We start from the raw sequence: 19140 nt of genomic DNA, 5'->3' as shown, positions 1-19140 counted from the left end.
TGATTGAGTCCTTTAGTACTTTCGATCGTCTTAAACCTTTTATTTTGACATATAACGTGCATACTAGTGATAGACTGATGAATTACCCGAAGTAAACTTATTCAATACTAAATGGTGAGAGTTGCTAGGTGGGGTAACGTGGGTGGGGGTGAGGGGACCTCTGCTCACCTATGGACACCCTTTGATTCATGCGCACCTCCTTATCTCTGGTTCATCTGTTTGACTTCCTTTGAAAATTGAAAGATAACTATAGACTTACTATAAGTCGTTTTCTCCTTACTATTACACAGTAAAGTGTACACAAAAAGTACACTGCACTGTTCACTAACCCACCAATCCCCGTTACAGATATGATACGTGCAAAATACTGGGCATACATAGCCTATAGTGCTATACTCAATTACACTGCTGTTATTAGTAGTTACTAACGTTTGCGGAATGCGAGGGCGTTCGAACTTGAATAGAAAACCTGTTCTGTTAGTCGAAAACTGAAAGTCAGGAATCTTAGCATCATTTTCTATATTTTAAGGCATTTGGAGTGTTTCTGTAAGGGTAAGTGATTTTTTTCATCTCATATTTTGTTGTAAACTTCTAGATGGACATGTATTTTCTATACTTAGGCTAACTGAATCTCTATTCTGACGTTAACTGTTAGTGTTAGTCATCCGCCTGACTAGAGGTTTAACGTTACTCCATGCTCCTCTAGCTCTACCACAGCAATACTAATCATCAGTTATGCCTAGTACTACCAGTATACTACTATAAATATAACACCTGCACATTGCGTGAGCCTGTAACACAAGGTAACTAACTAGAATACTTAACTTAAACATCAATGATGGACTCGAACTGAAATGCAATCTTTGGTAACCTAAGCTAGAATGTAGCCTTGTAGAAATTGTAGGACTACTTACAATTGGATTATCATTAGGGTTACCCTACACTACAGTAGGAGCTTTATATGACTTGTACTTTGTACAATTGTAGGCCTAGTTGTACAGCCAGTTAGACCTCAGATAGGCTCTAACTGTAGTGTTGGGCTTCTTTTTTGCACAGTATGGAAATTGGAAAGCCTAAAGAGCATATATTTTACAATTCTACTTGTCACATTGAAAATATTGCTCCACTGTTATTTGGGTATATCCTACACAGGCTACAGTTGTCAGTATGACAAGTAATCCAATAGGCCTAGATTTATATCAGTACCATGGTCATGCTGAGCCTATGTGCTTGAAACTGATTATGATTGATACTATATATGCAGTCCTGATTCCTTAAAAGTAGACATTTTACAGAACAATCATTAATTGGTGATTCTACTGGGTAAAATTAGGCAAAAATGATCTTTGCTATTTTTTAAAAGTTATTGCAGCCTACTAATGTACTTATGTGGGATGTGAAATACCTTACAGTGCTTTCCATATGCTAAATATAGTTTTCCGAAATGTGATGGACTGTTCTACAGCACCCCATCAATGTCTCCATGAGAAAGACACAACGACTTTGTTTGATACTTGGTCATTGTAATTCTCCTAGTCTGAGATTTGTTTTCGACAGCGACACATCCAAAAATTCACACAACACATATATTAAATTGTTGAATTGAGTATATATTTAAAATCAGTTCTAGACAATCATTCTGCTAACCTGATTTGATCTGTTAATCTGATCTGTTATCTGATCTGTTATCTGTTAATCTGATCTGATATCTGGTGACTAATTAAATATGAACAATTGTAAGAAATGGTCACGAATAAGGAAACTGGAACAAATAATAAACAATAATGACAATAATCAATAACCTACACGAATACATAACTATACACAAAATTAATAATCATGGAAGTAAATTCTCAATGCAAATATCTTTAAACACATTTGATTATGTGACGTAAAATAAAACCGTACCTTTCATACACAAAATCATTCTTAAAGTACACATATGCTTTACATCAAAGAGGTTTAAGGAAAAACAACTTACATGAAACTTTTGGCTTTAATCCTATATAAAACAAATATACGTCAATCGTCATCAATCGTTACAAAACAAATATACGTCAATCGTCATCAAACGGAACTTATAATAAACAATAATGACAATAATCAGTTACCTACACGAATACATAACTTTACACAAAATCAATAATCATGGAACAGAATTCTCAATGCAAATATCTTCAAACACATTTGATTATGTGATGTAAAATAGAACCGTACCTTTCATACACAAAATCATTCTTAAAGTACACATGCGCTACATCAAAGGGGTTTAAGGAAAAACAACTTACATGAAACTTTTGGCTTTAATCCTATACAAAACAAATATACGTCAATCGTCATCAATCGTTATCGTTACTGTGAATCAATTAATTAGAATATACCAGAAGCAAACAGAATACAGGCTTATTTAAACCAAGGACGCAACTCACACGTACAACGATATACGCACCACTGACGCAAAACACAGCGACACATGCTTTCAAACAATTGGAAACTTATTTACAGTCATATGGTAACATCTTTAAGTGCATTGGATAGTGCAGTGTGTATTCAGTGGAATTGCCAGGGTTTTACTATTTTGCAGGGTAAGTGGAGATTTGAGAACAGGCATAAAAGTGTTTAAGGTCTCTCAAAAACATCCCACACGAGGACTTAAGATTCAGTTTTCCTTTATAAATTCTTGGACAGGAGACTGAGGACTAATAAAATGATACTCTTCATAGGTGGTTTGAATAAAACATTTACCAATTATATTTACCAATGTGTTAAATCTCCAGATGTTTCTTATATTAGAAATGACTGCATGAAGCAATTTACTATGATTTTGAACGTGTATATCACATAATTAATTTAGGCGTGGGCGCAGGCCTCGACAATTTGCACTCGCCAAAACTTGCCATTGGTTAGAAGAATTGAGACTTTGGTGAATAGGAAATGCCCATCGTTCAACAGTTTGGTGAGTGACTCCTCTGCTAGTCAAACCCCAATAATACCAAAACAATGGTTGCAACCATCTCACAGTTAACATGATTAAAGCTGTACTTTGGAAAACTTGAATCAGGTTAAAGTTGTAAACTGCTCAACGACCAATCTCAGTGGGAATTAACTGTGTAGAATAGTTCAGTATATGTATGTGCAATATAAAACAGGAATTTTTGGTGTGGAGGATTTCAGTCACATTTGTCAAATGGCGAGTAGTTAGGTGACTCCGAAGATTGTTGAGCTAACTTCTCACTGACCTAGGAGTTGGTGACTCAGATTAGCATCGTGATTCCTTTGTCATTCAAGATTATGACAATGCAGAGGTCACTGGTTGGAATCCAGTACTAGCCACGAACTTCTTTCCCATTGTTTGTAATATCCCAGTCTTTGGTTGTTTATTTACTGTATGTATGAATAATAATTCAGAAGTACTGTAGACCTATACACACTGTGTGAGTCCATATTACTCACACAGTGAGTCCATATGAGACATAGTACATTGGGCCTAATTGCTTTCAAAAATTCAAAGTAAAATACGATAGCGACAAAAGTTTGTGAATTTTAAATGCATCCATAGAACCTTCTTTGCATTTTATATTTGTAATAAAATTTCCCACATATATTTTCTTGGTCATTTATGAACAAATGAAGACCCAACAATTGCTAGCAAGAATGGTAAAATACACCAGTAAGCTTCTACATGCTCCTGCCACCTGCAGCAAAAGAATAAACCATGCAAACCCTTTAGTTGTAGCAAATTTCACCATAGAGAGGGCCTAGTGTAGTGTGAACGAATGGAAATCCCCTGCTGTATCTGTACAGACAAAATAGCGTTACATCACATAACTTTTCAATGAGTTGGAACCTGGATACATTATACCTGGATATTCCTGGAGTTTCGGCTATTTAGATTCCATGAAGTAGTGAGTCATTCTGAACATCTTTTATAGTTGTTGTTATAAAAAAATACATTCATTGTGTCATAATTTGTTGTTATTTTATTAGAATCTTTTTCAATCAGGAGGTAACATTCGACATACGCTAGCAATGTTAGGTGAGATAGCGTTTGTTTTGTAACACAGAAGATTAAAAACAATTTTTTTTGTCCAGCTCAACAATACACGTTCGTTGGAGCCAAACATTTCGGGATAGATTTGGTGTGGTCATTTTCTACAAGACATGTGTTATGCTTTGCACAATGTGCCAAATCTTAGGAGTTTTGAAAGATTTTTGTTGTCCCTTGAAGATGAGTGATCTTCTTCAAAGAGAAAGGTAAAACATTCAGATTCTCACTCTATGCACCTGTGGGGTACAGAAGACCATGTTTTTGTCAAACTTAGATTTGGATGATGTAACATATCGGCTTGATCTAAAAACATTGGTAATGGAAAAAGTGGATTTTTTTAAAAAAATCGGGATTTGCAACCCTAAATGAGCGTTGTTACTCGACTCCTAAGCGAGATTCACAACTCCGTACTATTCGAGTAACTTGCCCAAGCATATACAGAATACATATGGTCAGCAACTTCTTTTCTCAATATATTCTAAGGTATGAACTGTCCGGTGAATTTGCTAACTTTAGGATATGGCTGAATTAAATATAAAAAAAATTGTTCATCCTCAGTCCTGCTATTAAGAACAAACTATGTTACATACAAGTTTGTGACATACCAAGCAATATGATATGCCCTGTTCTAAACCATCATCTTCATATCGTGTTTCAAAATTATTGAAATATTGAAATCATTGAAAATTTGATACATGACATAGCTGCATTGAATTACTAACATATAGTTACAGTAATAGGGACACAGTTTAACAGAGAATAATTTTTTTCTCTAGTATAGGGATGCACCGGATTCCGGTCCGGCTGGACTATCTGGCCGGATAGTGAGCAATTATCCGGTTCCGGTTCCGGCCGGATATTTTTCAAAATCCGGCCGCATCTTTTTCAAAATCTGGCCTGAATTATTCCTTAAAAAGGTGTTGGTTTTAACTTAAATCAATGTAAACTATTTCCAAAAATTAATAAAAACATTCAAAGTAAGGAAAAATTTGGTTTAACATGTTTAATTTAATTTCTCAATGGTTTGACCCACTAAATGGGGTCATAATTTCCCCTTCTTTATAATATGCGTATACCTCACCTAACATTTGCTCCTTGTTTCATACTTCTACTTCTTATTAATGATTTTCTTTCGTGTAATGAAAAAATCCGGTCCGGCCGGATTTCATGTACTATCCGGCAAAATCCGGTTCCGGCCGGATCCAAAAATTTGGATCCGGTGCATCCCTAATCTAGTATCGTGTCTCAAATTGGCAAATATCAGATACAAAATGCTATTAAAGATGTATATTATGCAGTTTATGTACATGTACTGCAGTATATTATGAGATTAGTTCTAGAGCCCTCAAAACTAAAACAAACTGTGAACTCTTAAAGTCTTAATTATTCCCTGTTTGAACTGTAACACTAAATGTATGGAAAGTTCAACAACATCTTGGCAATTTTGTTGTAAATGTTATTGTTGATTCATGTAGCTCCTGCCACACAGAAATTTTGTACCAAACATGCTGGCCACAGCACTAAATGTGAGGATGCCACTCCATTGAAATGAGAATCTTTCATTAAATTTTCTAATAAAAGATCAGAAATTTTGACAGGCAAACTGTACTTGTGTAATGTTGAAATAACACAGTAGAGCTTTGTCCACAAACTTTCCAAAGTACAGTATGTATGTTTCATGCTATTCCTTGCCATAAGGTTTGGCTCGGCTACATTAACATTAACGGTTCACATAAAATTTGTCTTGGGGCAGCATATTGCCTGTGGGGCCCAGTTTGCCCACCTGTGGTTCTTTTAAGCATCAATTTACCTCTTGTGCTGTATGTTTAAAGGCTGTGTGATTGAAGTATACATGTACTGTACAAGTCAGTGTCATGTTGTACAAGGGATCGAGAATTCCCATCTTGCATTCCATGTAATATAGTCACTTTAATATCTTTCAGTCAGTTTAAAATGTGGGAGTGGACTAGAAAACTGTGAGAATTACAAATCAGGCGTGGATAAGAACAACGATTATTTAAATGTCATTTTACGTAAGGTGAGCTGAAGAAGTAGTGAGCCTGAATTTTTATACCGACTTTCACAGATTTGTATTCTTAAGGACCTTGTGATAAAAGTAAATTGCGTGGACCTTTAGGGTAAAACTCTTGAACCTGATAATTATCTTTGAACATGGCAACTGGCATTTCTGTGCACTACCGTAGCCCGTTCTAAACTAATGTTCTACTCAAAGGGTGTCAGTAATTATGCTTTATTGCTGTGTATTCTAATGGCTACAGACATGCTGTTGAAACAGGAAAAAAAAAATAGTACAGTACTTAACAATGCACTTTCTTTTATAAATCAATGAGTTGATAATTGGCCCAATACAGTACATCCCACAAGAGAGAAAGTGAAAGAAGTTTGTGTAGTACTGTAGTTAGCATAATTACTATTGTCACAAGGATGATGGAGATTGGCTTCTTTATCTCCATGTTGCATCATGTGGCAATGCTGCCCAAAGACTTAATTGTATTTGACACAGATGACTTTAGTACACCCCACAAGGACTGACCTGATATAAATGAGTTTCATAAACGTTTTTTGTTTTGATATTCTCTGGCGTCTCTTAATTTACTAAGGAAGTATTTAATATGTGAATGGGAACTCTATAATTAGAACTCTGTTACAGAGTCTGTTCTAAAGTTGTTACATGGCGATGAAAACACTGCTCTCTTAATTAGACACCGTAACAGAGTTCTGTGCCCCGAAGGGAAGCTGTTGCTACATTGTTGTTGTTTCCTCTCTCTCTCTACGAGGGTAACTAGCTGAAAGGTATTAAAGGTCTGTTTTTGAAATCAGAGAAAATCAGTGGCTTTACATTATTGGAAGTATTGATCTTCTGTAAACTGTGATTATATTGAGCCACACATGAAAGAAGCTTTTGCATACTTTTGTCAATCCCATGGAGTTGTTTCAGTGTTTAGTTTGCCTGTCTGAGAAGGAGAAAATGCTGTAGGGGTAGATATTCCACTGGTGGGTGGATATCGGCATGAAGAGCTGCCTTTAGAAGATTAAACAGCCAATTGAAAAGATCTGAAATTTGATTTTGTTATTGAAACAAGTGAATTGTTTTGTTTTTGTTACTTTTTCATTTTGTATCAAGTGGACCATTTTCTGTGAGTCTTATTCTTCGGTAAACAAAACCATCCAATGGTTGAAAGGATCTCAGTCATAACTACTGTAAGTGGTGGATTTAATCTCCTGGGTGAATATCTGAAACACTTTTATTGTCTGTGGGACAATAGCCTGAATCAAAAGGAGATAATGCTATAGATGCAGACCCACTACTACAATATGGAGAGGTATGATATATACTGTTGATAGTGTGAAGGTCTCACCCTGAGAGCCATTCACCTGTAAATTGCCCGCTACTCACAACAAGCAGGGACTGGTTCGTAAATAATCTCCTGCAGTGTGTACAATGTTGCAGGTTTGCTCTTAGCCTAATTGTTTCCCTGTATGCACCATTAGTGTACAAAGCTGAGTACCTGTGAGCACTGTAAGATTGACATTATGAGACCTGTTAGATGTCTAGTACAAATTGAAGGGTTAGCGTTTTATGCAGCACCCTGCACTGTTATTACTGTACAGTGTACAGGTATTGTTGTTATCCTGTTTGTTCCCTTATTTGGACCAAGAGTAGCCTTCTTAAATGATTCTTGTTTCTTGTGAAGTTTACATTTAACTTGAGATGGTTCATCTCCTTGAAGGAGGAATGCTGCACAAATGTATAGCTGACATTATGTGTTCTGTATGTGTCAACTTCGGTCAAGTGCTGTATGCATCAACAATGATGCAAACCCACTTTGTTTACATTCAAAGATTCAAGCAAACACTTGGTTTAATCTTGCCATTTGAGAGATCAAAATTGATACATTCTATAAGAAATTGAAGGAGAGAATACAGGTCTGTAAATGTTCTTTGAAGGGTGCTTGAGTTTGAAATTTACAAAAAAATATTGCAACCAAATATCCATTATTTTCTCCAACTTAATACTGATTATCAATAAGTGTGGGCCTTAGAAGATTATTAACTTATTATTTATCCCATATTTCACCCTAATTTTACCCCAGACCATGTGCTCTAGCCCCCCCCCCCACCTTCATTCATCCTTCTTCTTGTCACACATGAATGAAATGTTTAAACTCTTCTTAATAGGGAAACTGAAAAGTAGTTAAACTTATAGTTATTCCTGCATGGATTATTGGTTAATGAAATGAAATGACATTATTTGAAGAGCAAGTTGTTTGGAAATTTAGGGATCATGTAGGTATCGTTTACTTGGCCAGTCATGCCAATAATGAAGCGCGCACGCGCACTACAATAATTAGCATGAATCACTGTACAGGCCCGATGCCCTTTCTAGAGAAATATGATCGTGGTCATACGTATAGTTCACTGTTCTGCACTTGTACAGTAGGTAAAATTTACTGTACTTGGATAAGATATATGAGCTTGCCTCAAATGAGAACTTGGAAAGTCTGGTGTCTGTATTATTGAGAGGTCCTTATGTCGAACATGATCTTTACAACGCAGCCCAGTGAAACTACATTGGGCAACAAATAAGTGCCCCACAGGTAATTGTTGTGACATCTGTCTGCATGAATACCATTATATATTATTCTCTTTGATATCATATACAATTAGTCAGCCAGGTGTGCCTGTATGTGGGTGTCCCATTATGCACAAGCATTTTAAGAGTTCGTTAAGATCAAATAGATAGGGACAATGAACGTAGATCTCTATTTATATGGTATTGATCCTTGCAATAATCAATGAACCATAATTGTAAGATGAATCATGGTACTTTTTAGTGGGTTTTGACTGATATTGGTAGTATGTAAATAATATGATATAAATTTCTGTGTTACAAGGCAAGTCTTGTGGTTTCATTCAGATAAAAGAGAGTAGAACTCTGTGGAACAAATCTTAAATAACTGTGATAATTAATGATGTTAAAGCCATACATGTTTGTATCTAGAGGAATTTACTACGGTTGTAAAACTGGCATATAAATTTGCACCCGTGAGAGCAGTTTCTCCGAGGTCGTTTGGGAAATCATGTCAGTGTGACTGTTATTTATCTTACAATTTTGAATTTCTTGCTCGTTGTAAATCAAGCTCTCATAAGGTACAAATTTTTTGCAAACAGGAAGGTACTGCACATTTCACATGTTTTTGTGTTTTACTCTCACATTTAAAAAATTGATTTAAAATTGTCTAGTTTATATATAATAGCATAAGACGACTTAAATGTTGTCAATTGATCCCCATTGGTAAAATGCTTCTGACAGGTTCATGTTGCGTCTACACAGCGACGGACGATTGGGTGCGAAACACTCGGTAATTAGCACCGATGTTGATGTATTGTACAGCTGGCTTTCTCTAGGCCTATGGACATGAACTCTGGGTGGGGTTAGTCTGAACTCTAGGTGGCAACCATGGGTATAATTGTCATATGTGTATTTTGATGTCATCAGTGTTTTCACTTTTGCAGATTTTGCCTCTGGAATAAATTATTTGGCACAGAGAATTTGTAAACTGGTTAAAGGAGCTTGGCAGATTTTTCTGTCAAATTATACAGTACAATCTAGCTTTCTCATCATGTAGTCTCGACTCTGGAAAGAGATGTTAATTTAACTGCAAAATTTGTTTGGATTGTAACTTTGTGAAAATGTCAGCAACATGTTCAGTTTTTTTCTCTATAGATTATTTTCTCTGGTTGTGGGTTATAATTTGTAAAATAGTATTAAAGATGTCTGTCATTTGTTTGATTCAAATCAACTTTGTCCTGGGTAGTGAAGAAAATTCCAAAGTTTCTTCCAGATCTTTATATGCAATGCAGTAAGTTCAAAGTTGACACACAACAGCATACATGCAAACTTGTACTGTAAACAAGACGTTCAAAGTAAAGGGTGCATTGTTTAAGTGTGTAAATCTTCCTATCAGTAAATTTGTTTACCATGAGCTTGTAAGTGTTCACATAAATGCATATACGTTTGGTTGGTTGTCTACTATTTTAGCGCAGAGTGCTCTATGTTCGGTGGACAGAGCAATTGTTAGATATATTTATACTTTATGTTCCTATGTCTAGCTAGCATTATGCAAAGTTAGATGACAGTTATAATTATTGACCTTTGTGGCTATTATCACTATCTAGAATTCCCTTGAAGATTGCACTACCAATATTCCTTATCTGGCTTGATAGCTCACTGGTAGTGGCAATTATATTACAAAACGCCAGAACAAGAAGAAAAGGATTAAGCAAAGTTCATTTGCAAAAATTTTCCAAAGGGAAGGGGCACACCCCCACCCCTTAGAGACCCCTCCCAAAGGGATCTGGATCACACTACCGCATAAATCTGCCCAGCACTCAAATATTCCTGAGCACATCCCTGTATGAGGATGAGTACGAATGAGCAACCATTAGGGAAAACGAATAGAAGCACACAGAATCACTTCAAGTCGCACTGCATTGTGGGTGACAAAACATGGGTCAGAGTCTCAGAGAATGGAAAGGAATACTGCTTTAATATTACAATAAATAAGAATGATATGCATCATATAGAGACATACCCCAGCAGAATTACAGTATGTATTAAAGGTCCATAGGACAAATATCAACACATGTTAATACTTAACCTTTGCTGGCACCAGTACAGATGTGTAGATGTAGAGAATTTCCTTGAATTGTTTCCATAAACTTTGTAGTTTAAAAAGGATTTCATAGCTCTTTCGGTTCTTGTTGCCTTTCACAGCTGGTCGGTAAGAGAAACCCAGTGATTCAGGCCAAATACAGTGTTGTGAAGTATTCTAGTCAGACAAGTGAATCTATATAGTTAACCCTATGAAAAACATTTAAAGTGTACTGATTCTTAAACCTTCAGTGATGTAGACTTTGTAGTCAATCTGTTTTATCACTTCACTCTTCACCAGTGCTTTTAATCGTTTTTTCGATCTCTGTATATATCTGTATATGATGTATTTACTGTTTTATGTCATTGTATATCCTAGATTGTTTATAAAGGGCACAGATACATCGCGCGTAGTGCGCTATATAAGATTTTATTTACATTACATTACATGTGCAGTATAAAACATAAGTCATGTCTGACCATTCATAATACCTGACAAATACATAAACATCAGGTTTACTTTACATCAATATGGCATGATGTTGTCAGCCCGGAAGATGACAACTTTACCTTAGCTATATCAAATGAAGTTTTGCCTATTATGTCAGTCTATCATGCATGGTATTGGTGTCATATCTATTGTTAACTTGTTGCAATCATAATTTTGTCTCCCGGGGATATTATGTACTGTAACACACTCTGACATTTAAAATCACAATGTGGTTAGTACTTTTGCAGTATTCTTAAACTTGAACAAATTTATGTGTTATTTGATAACCTTTTGATAATGTTGTATCTTTATCCATGATTGGTTGACAGTACAGTACAGTTAGTTTCCACAGAGTACAGAAGTTAAGTTTGTGTTATGCTCATGAACGTAACAGGTGTATGGAAGGTAAAGTTGTAGCGAAAAATGAAGATAACATCATAATTTTGTCTCCCAGGGATATTATGTATTGTACAACACTCTGACAGTTAAAATCACAATGTGGTTAGTACTTTTGCAGTATTCTTAAACTTGAACAAATTTATGTGTTATTTAATAACCTTTTGATAATGTTGTATCTTTATCCATGATTGGTTGACAGTACAGTACAGTTAGTTCCCACAGAGTACAGAAGTTAAGTTTGTGTTATGCTCATGAACGTAACAGGTGTATGGAAGGTAAAGTTGTAGCGAAAAATGAAGATAACATCATAATTTTGTCTCCCAGGGATATTATGTATTGTACAACACTCTGACAGTTAAAATCACAATGTGGTTAGTACTTTTGCAGTATTCTTAAACTTGAACAAATTTATGTGTTATTTGATAACCTTTTGATAATGTATCTTTATCCATGATTGGTTGACAATACAGTACAGTTAGTTCCCACAGAATACAGAAGTTCAGTTTGTGGTATGCTCATGAACTAACAGGTGTATGGAAGGTAAAGTTGTAGCGAAAAATGAAGATAACATTGTAATGCCTAAATGTTCTTATATGTTTATATTTTAGAGATTGTTTGTGCTTGAGAATTTTGTGTATTTTGTCAGACTTGTGTTAATAAACATTCCTTCATTATCTTCACATCACAGTTCCAAACATTTTCAATAAGATTTTAGATTACAGTTGTATAAAGTGATGGTCTGTTTAGGTTGGTAATATATGACTCATGATGTATTTGAAGAGGTTGCCTGGTAATGAAGTTATATATACTGGTATAAAACTGATGTTGTATTACTTAACAAACTGATGACAGAATAGGTCAAATTCAGAGATTACCTGTCATAACTTGAGGGGATTTCCTTCATTTCTCAACATCAACAGAGCCTGCCAGGGATATACTAGCAATTACCTGTGAGGCTGTGACAATGTACATGCTTTCATATACTTCCATTACCTTCCTGGGAAAATATTGGATAAAATAGTCCAATCTTCCCAAAATGAAATCCATTGTTTGGATATGGTACGGGTGCACGTGTCAGAGGTAGAATATTAATGTATTGCAGTGTGTGCCTTTCCAAGGGTGCAGAGAAAACCTGTACAATTAATATAATTAGTTAACGAATAGAAGAAAACCATGTCTGCTGAAGAGTAAGTAAATTTAGAACCCCATCTGTTGTCTATTTTCTTAACTCGGTTGGGTATTATGAATGTAGCAAAAATTTGACCTTACAACAATGAAGCCATTTTTGCATATTAAACCAGAACTTCATCTGTTTTCCAAGGTTAAGAAACCATCTTGATTGAATAGAAAACAACTGAAAATTTGCAACAACATTGTGTGGCTTATAGAGGAGATTTGTGAGGTAATTTCATATCAATATTTCTTGATCCTTTTGCATATCATACAACATTGAACAGTGTACATTAATTGTTAAGGTTGATTAGTCAAGGTTCTTTGAAATTTGAAGTCACTGTTAAGGTTTTTAACCTTTTCTTTTAATATTGTTCATATATGTTGTTGAATACCAAGATGAAAATGTGTCATTTTCTGATGAAATGTTGAGGACTGTAGCAAATACATTAATAAGTGGCTTCTTCGGGTGGGCTTTCCATATCCTTGATCGATTTCAATGTTATTTTGAAGTAACGCTCAGTAGGTCTTGCAAATTTTTTACGATGCCCTAATGACCTCTTTGAAACAATATATGCCAATGGCAGAAGTTGATCGTTTTAAAATGTTTGCATTGAAAAGAGTGAACATGGTACCTCAGTACTATACGTGCTTTATGGTAAAGATTTGAAATTTTTGAGTTCTATCAAGTTTATGTATTAATTACTATTTTGCTGGTGTTATTTTCTCGGACATTGGGCTGAATATATATCATATGATGCAATGACAAAAAAAAACTAATTTTTATTCTACAGAGAACGATAATAGTGTTTACCCCCAAAACTGCTGTAAGTTCCAGGATGAAACCTTGAATTCATAGTACATTGTCACCTGAATTAAAGCAAACATTCCAAATGCGTCACATTTCTAAGCAGAAATCAATAACCAAACAAGATTATACATTGGAAACGTGTTAAAAGCTGTTGAAGAATATTAAATATGTACAGTAAACTGTAGCTGTGATGACATAACATCACAGAACACTTACTCACTGCTGCTCTGGTTTCATAGGAACTTAGGAAGGAAGAGTTTATCTGACGAAAATAACTTTACTTTCAGTTAGATTCAGACAACCTCAGCAATATCTGAATAAGTTACGTCCAGGGCATTATTGGTGGAATTGGAAATGCCTTTTTTATAGACTTTCAGTATCCCCATGGAAGTTTTTTTTGTTTTGTGTGTAGTCTGCTATAATAGCTGTAATGGCAGTTTGTAAATAATTTTTCATCTCGGAACAGCTACAGTAGGAAGCTGAAGGACAGCTCCCTCGTATTGTACGACATGGTGAAGTACCTAAGTTGCTGGTAGCTATGTAGTTTAAGTAATTTCTAAAACTGCACAGAATGATGAATCAGATCTGGTTTTACTATTGTTTCACGCATGCTAAGAACAAGTTCACCGTAGATTTATAATTCAAGGGCCCAATGGAATTTTTGTTATTGAATATTGTGTTGGTTTTTGAGTCTAATGATTGAGAAGCATCTTGTGATGGAGATGCTTCTGAGTGAATTATGCATTAGTGACCAGTATCAGTGGGGTGGAACCCCGTGGAGGGCAGATTAGAAATTACCTCCAGGAAATAGCTTTTTGAATATATGTCAAGAATTTTAAGGCTAGTTGATCTGCATTCCATTAAAAATTTGTGTAAAATCTTACTTGAGCTGGAAGGGAGAACTCACTGAATTTCAAATATGTAATGAAACGACCATGTGTACTGACAACGAATACAGCTTGTAGAAAAAACTGTGAACTTGGCTTGCACTGCTGGTACTTTAATGTTGACTGTAATTAAATACAACTGATGATGCAAGTACCCCGAAGACAATCTCTTTGTTTTAGTCGCAAGTGGTATAGTTAAGGTTCATAACAGTAACTACCGTATGTGGGGGACACACTGTTTCCGTATCAACTTGAATGGTTTGATAACTGACTAAAATGAGAGGCTGTTAAACTTCGATCCCTCCCTTCTCCTGTCTCCCTTCTTACCTGTCCATCCTCCAGCCTAAATCCAGCCTCTATCATCTTTTCTATCCACATTAACCGGTTTCGTTACTAATTCCCCCCTTTCTTCCTCTTCACATCCATTACAAATTAACTATCCTTTGTTGCACCCCTCACAGTTTATCTCTAAAGCCCTTAATCTTCTCATCGCTCTTTCCTTTCGTCTTACCCCTCTCTCCTTTGTTGTACGGTGTACTTTTCTTTATGCAATGCTCATAAATGTGTCCAATGTAACTGTCTGTCCATCTGTGTCTCTCAGTGCTGTACGTTCTTAGTTGTTTTTCCAGTTAGCTTCTGTTAGCCTCTATTAGCCTCTGTTAGCCTCTGATCCTGGTAGGCAACGTCAGGCCCTCTAACTTTTACATTAAAATTAGAGGTATTAAACAATTGGGGCACCATATCAGTAGAGCTCCTTTTATGTTTGAGTCTGGGTCATGTGTGCGAGCATGTGGTTTGGAACCTTGATCAGCATTTATATAGAAGTTTCAAATAAAAAGAAATATAATCATGAACTTCTCTGATATCACTTTTACAAATTTGTTTTTTTTCAAAACTAGTTTCCTCTGATAGTGAGTGTGGATATGCCTGGCTGCTACAAGTACTGCTTACTCTGTATTTATCGCACACTACTCCCAATGATTCAATAACAAGCTATCTTAAACAGAACTGTACAACGTAGACTAAAGTTCCTGGTTCTAAATCTACACGAGTTTGAAACAAATTATAACTACACAGGGCCGCCGAGACCAAAAATCATGTCAGACAACCTAAAACCTTGCTTAGGTTGTCTGACAGATGACTAGCTTATTTGCCGTAAGTGGTCAACAATTGGAAAATTCTTGTTGGTATCGCCCTCCATTTATGTTAGAAACAATGTAAGAAATAAATAACATCTTGGTACGTTCTGTAATGAGGGGAAAGTCCTACACTTTAGCTGTATGTGCATATTGTACATATGCACGAATGGTTACGTACAGCATCAATTATTTTGTACACAGTACTACAGAGTACAGACCCTGGTGGCTGCGACCACGCTTGCTTTCTACCTCACAGGCGCACGCACGTATGACAAGCTACTGTACTTGGAGTAAATCGAGTATGCAGTACTATACTGTGCATGTGGGCATACCGCATGCTCAAATTTATTTTGCAGCAATGTACATGCTGTATACCCTGGGCTTGGCCTCTGTCTCTGGAAGTGATCGGAAACGATTACAAATATCATTTTTCACTACCCAAGAACTCTTGCAACCCAACATGATTGATCATGAACAGTGTCATACATGTACACCACATAAAATGTCTATAACTCTACACTACAGTTCTATCCAAGATTTGTGGATCTCTGTAAGACTAGTCACTCAGGCTGATAGGCTAGGCCTGCGTAGCCTAATGTTACGGAAATAACCTACAAGGCTTAGTCGATTTCAGTATAACTTACGTATGGCTCTCGCAAGTTTTACATTTTCTAGAGCTGGGGTCGACCATAGTTTATTTCATTTACCAGATATGAAAGTAATGGAACCAACAATGGAATCAAGGTTTGAAGTAAAAACATAAGTGAAAGTAACTGAGCCTTTTGTATCGACTTCAAGGAAATTTGTATTGACATGCAGTAAACTCTTTCTTTGACAAAAGTACTGTAATTCTAGAAAGTTTGTCTGTCATTTTAACTTGTTTATCGGAAATGTAAGGTGAAAGTTGTGGTGTATCCTCGTGTGACCTGTCTCACTGTAAGAAGTAAACCAGCTCTTTTTGCCAAAGCTTCACAAGGGACTGCCCCGAAAATACTAACTTCATGGCAAATCGTGACATTAAAAATGAGGAGTAGCTTAATGAATGTTACCATGAAATTGTGCAATTAAAAAGAAACAATAACAATATTAATAATAAATAATAAGCCATAAAGTCATAATTATTTTGTTACTTGTGATAGAGTAGTTTTTGATGGGGTCTGACGCTGTTATTAGCAGCCAGATTAACCAATCAAAATTTTGAAAAATGTTTGAAGAAAAAGTCTGCTGTTATGGTACAGCACTCTACACAATCAATGCCAAGTCATCAAGGACTTGTATACATACTAAGAAATTCAGTGCACACTGTGCAGTAAGGTACCAAAGTTGCATACATACAGCTTTTGTAGAAAGCCTCGTGCCAAGGAGGTGAGGGGTGGGGGTGATGGTGGGGGAGTATAATTCTACTTTCAGTAGTAGTTCTGTTATTTATTCTGATAGTTTCAAACTTTTTTTCCAAACTTTTTTATCCATCTCACTTCAAGTCATTGATACACTGTAACATGATTACATATTTTTGGAGATCATTCAACATTTGGTGAGAAGTTCTTGTCTTGAAGTTGCATTTTGAGTAGAATTTACTACAATCTGGTGTTGTCATACTCCACCTAGAAATGAATATATGAGATCTGAAGAACATTTGCTATTTAAGATCTCTCACCAAAATTACAGTGGGGAGGACATTCGATGAAATTAGGTGTTTAACATGTCAAAGATTTGTAAATTTATACAAAATATTAGTTTAAATTTGTGGGACACATTCTGTGTCCAAACAGTTTGTAGCTTGATAATTAGGAGCCTATAGGTTGTAACCCGGTAGATCTCTTAGTTATATTGTCCTACATTAACTTCACTACACAAACACCTGTCTCCTCACAACCTGAACACTCCTGTACCTAGTACCTAAAGTTAACTAGTAACCATGTTAGCCTTTCAAGCCCTCTGTGACCAAGGGCGGCGGAACCGGGGGGGCACAGGGGGCACGTGCCCCCCCACTTTTCCTCAGATTAAAAATGTGCCCTTTTTCTACATAAAAATTGAGGTGTCTGAAGTTAGCAAGAGGCCAGGGAACCAGAATGAACACTCGGGAAGGGCCGTTTCCGGTCATTTGAGGGGTTTGTAAAACCAAAAATTTTCTTTTGCGCTCCGCGCCAACCGATGGTGGCGCTCCTCTCAGATAGTCGTGCATACAACTTTGCAAATCCTGGCTACGCCCTGACTTTCAATGAATTTCTGTGGGTCAAACTCAAAGCTATTTCGAATGGAAAATTTGTTAAGATAATAACAAGAAATAAACTCTTAATCGGAAGATTCCTACATTGGCAACTAGCATGATTTCACCTCATTTTGTCTCAAAAGAAAACTTGTTCCTTGTTTCCCAATTTGCACATTGGATATTGCAGTGCTAGTATGCATATTTTCCTTGAGGGGGGGGGGGCGTTGATGGAGTGATGTGTATATGCAAATAAGATAATACAATAAGAGTTATAAAGGGTACTAAATATAAGGCTGCATCAGTTCAATCGAATTTCTGAAAAGTGCCCTTTGATGTCGGTGCCCCCCCCAGATTAAAAGTGCTTCCGCCGCCCTTGTCTGTGACATTCCCATTCAATGATCTTCTCATTCTACCATCCGAAATGCTTAGAACGTTTCTTTTCAACTCAGATATCCTATCTGTTCAAATCTCACAGAACTGTTTTATATTCAAGATGACTTCCAGTTTCATGTTTGAATATATTACACGGTTAAGTCAGAGTGACAAGAATATTTAAAAAGCTAATAGATCCTAACAGTTCAAGCTATTTTTTCTATCCTTCAGGATGTAACAATATACCATCTCTTGGTGTCAAACAAAGTTAACATATATATTGCTTAATTTGCTCATTTCTGTTTGTAGTTATGAAACAATTGGACTCTTTCCAAATTTCTAAATGAAATGGAAGGGTACAATTTACACAGACAGACAGACATACAGATTAGCTGACTCTGCATTGACTTTCCTGTTGAGCTTCTGAGATCTGGGATTTTCTTGAAAATATCACATCCTTGTTAGAAGATAGGACTCCCACACTGGAAAGGATGTTATTATTTGTCGAAGATCTACCATCAGTCTGTAAAGATAACCGACCGATAGTGATGGTGATGAAACTGTTAATGTGTTTACTTCCTGTAAGGTATCCTTTTCAACCACTTTTTCCTAGACATATATCCTGCCAAGGGATTGTGCAGTACTGGGGTACATAGAAAGTGTGTTTTATGGGTCTTCCAAGAAAGAAAAGATATAGGGAGGACAGGTGACGTGAAATATCGACTGATGTCACTCAGTAACATTTCTTTTGCGATTGCTAATATTATTCCCTACCAGCCTACCAGGTCATCTCTTAAAATTTACGAGTGTGCTGTCACAACTTGGCGGAATAACATACCTTACTGTACACCTCTTAAAGTCCTCTTAGTGGCAGTGTTTTTGTTTTTGGCAGAATGGTGACTCATAATCTGCACTTGGAAGTCAAAAAAGGGGGTA

At 36.2% G+C, this 19140-nt stretch overlaps 1 protein-coding gene across 4 annotated transcripts in view; it reads left to right on the top strand.

The window, feature by feature from the left end:
• The first annotated feature begins 372 nt into the window (after positions 1-372).
• Positions 373-19140, top strand: part of LOC139970832 (uncharacterized) — an 87275-nt gene continuing 68507 nt past the window's right edge. For 3 of the 4 annotated variants that reach the window (XM_071976858.1, XM_071976859.1, XM_071976857.1), the window contains exon 1: positions 374-552. The gene's annotated coding sequence lies outside the window, so the exon portion shown is untranslated. Of the gene's footprint in view, positions 553-19140 lie in introns of all 4 variants that reach the window. The other variant, XM_071976856.1, reaches the window with a different exon arrangement.

The sequence above is a fragment of the Apostichopus japonicus genome, chromosome 8 (assembly GCF_037975245.1).
Source record: "Apostichopus japonicus isolate 1M-3 chromosome 8, ASM3797524v1, whole genome shotgun sequence".
Classification (NCBI taxonomy): Eukaryota; Metazoa; Echinodermata; class Holothuroidea; order Aspidochirotida; family Stichopodidae; genus Apostichopus; species Apostichopus japonicus.
The sequence above is the reverse complement of the archived record's forward strand: the minus strand, read 5'-3'. Positions and strand labels throughout refer to the sequence as shown.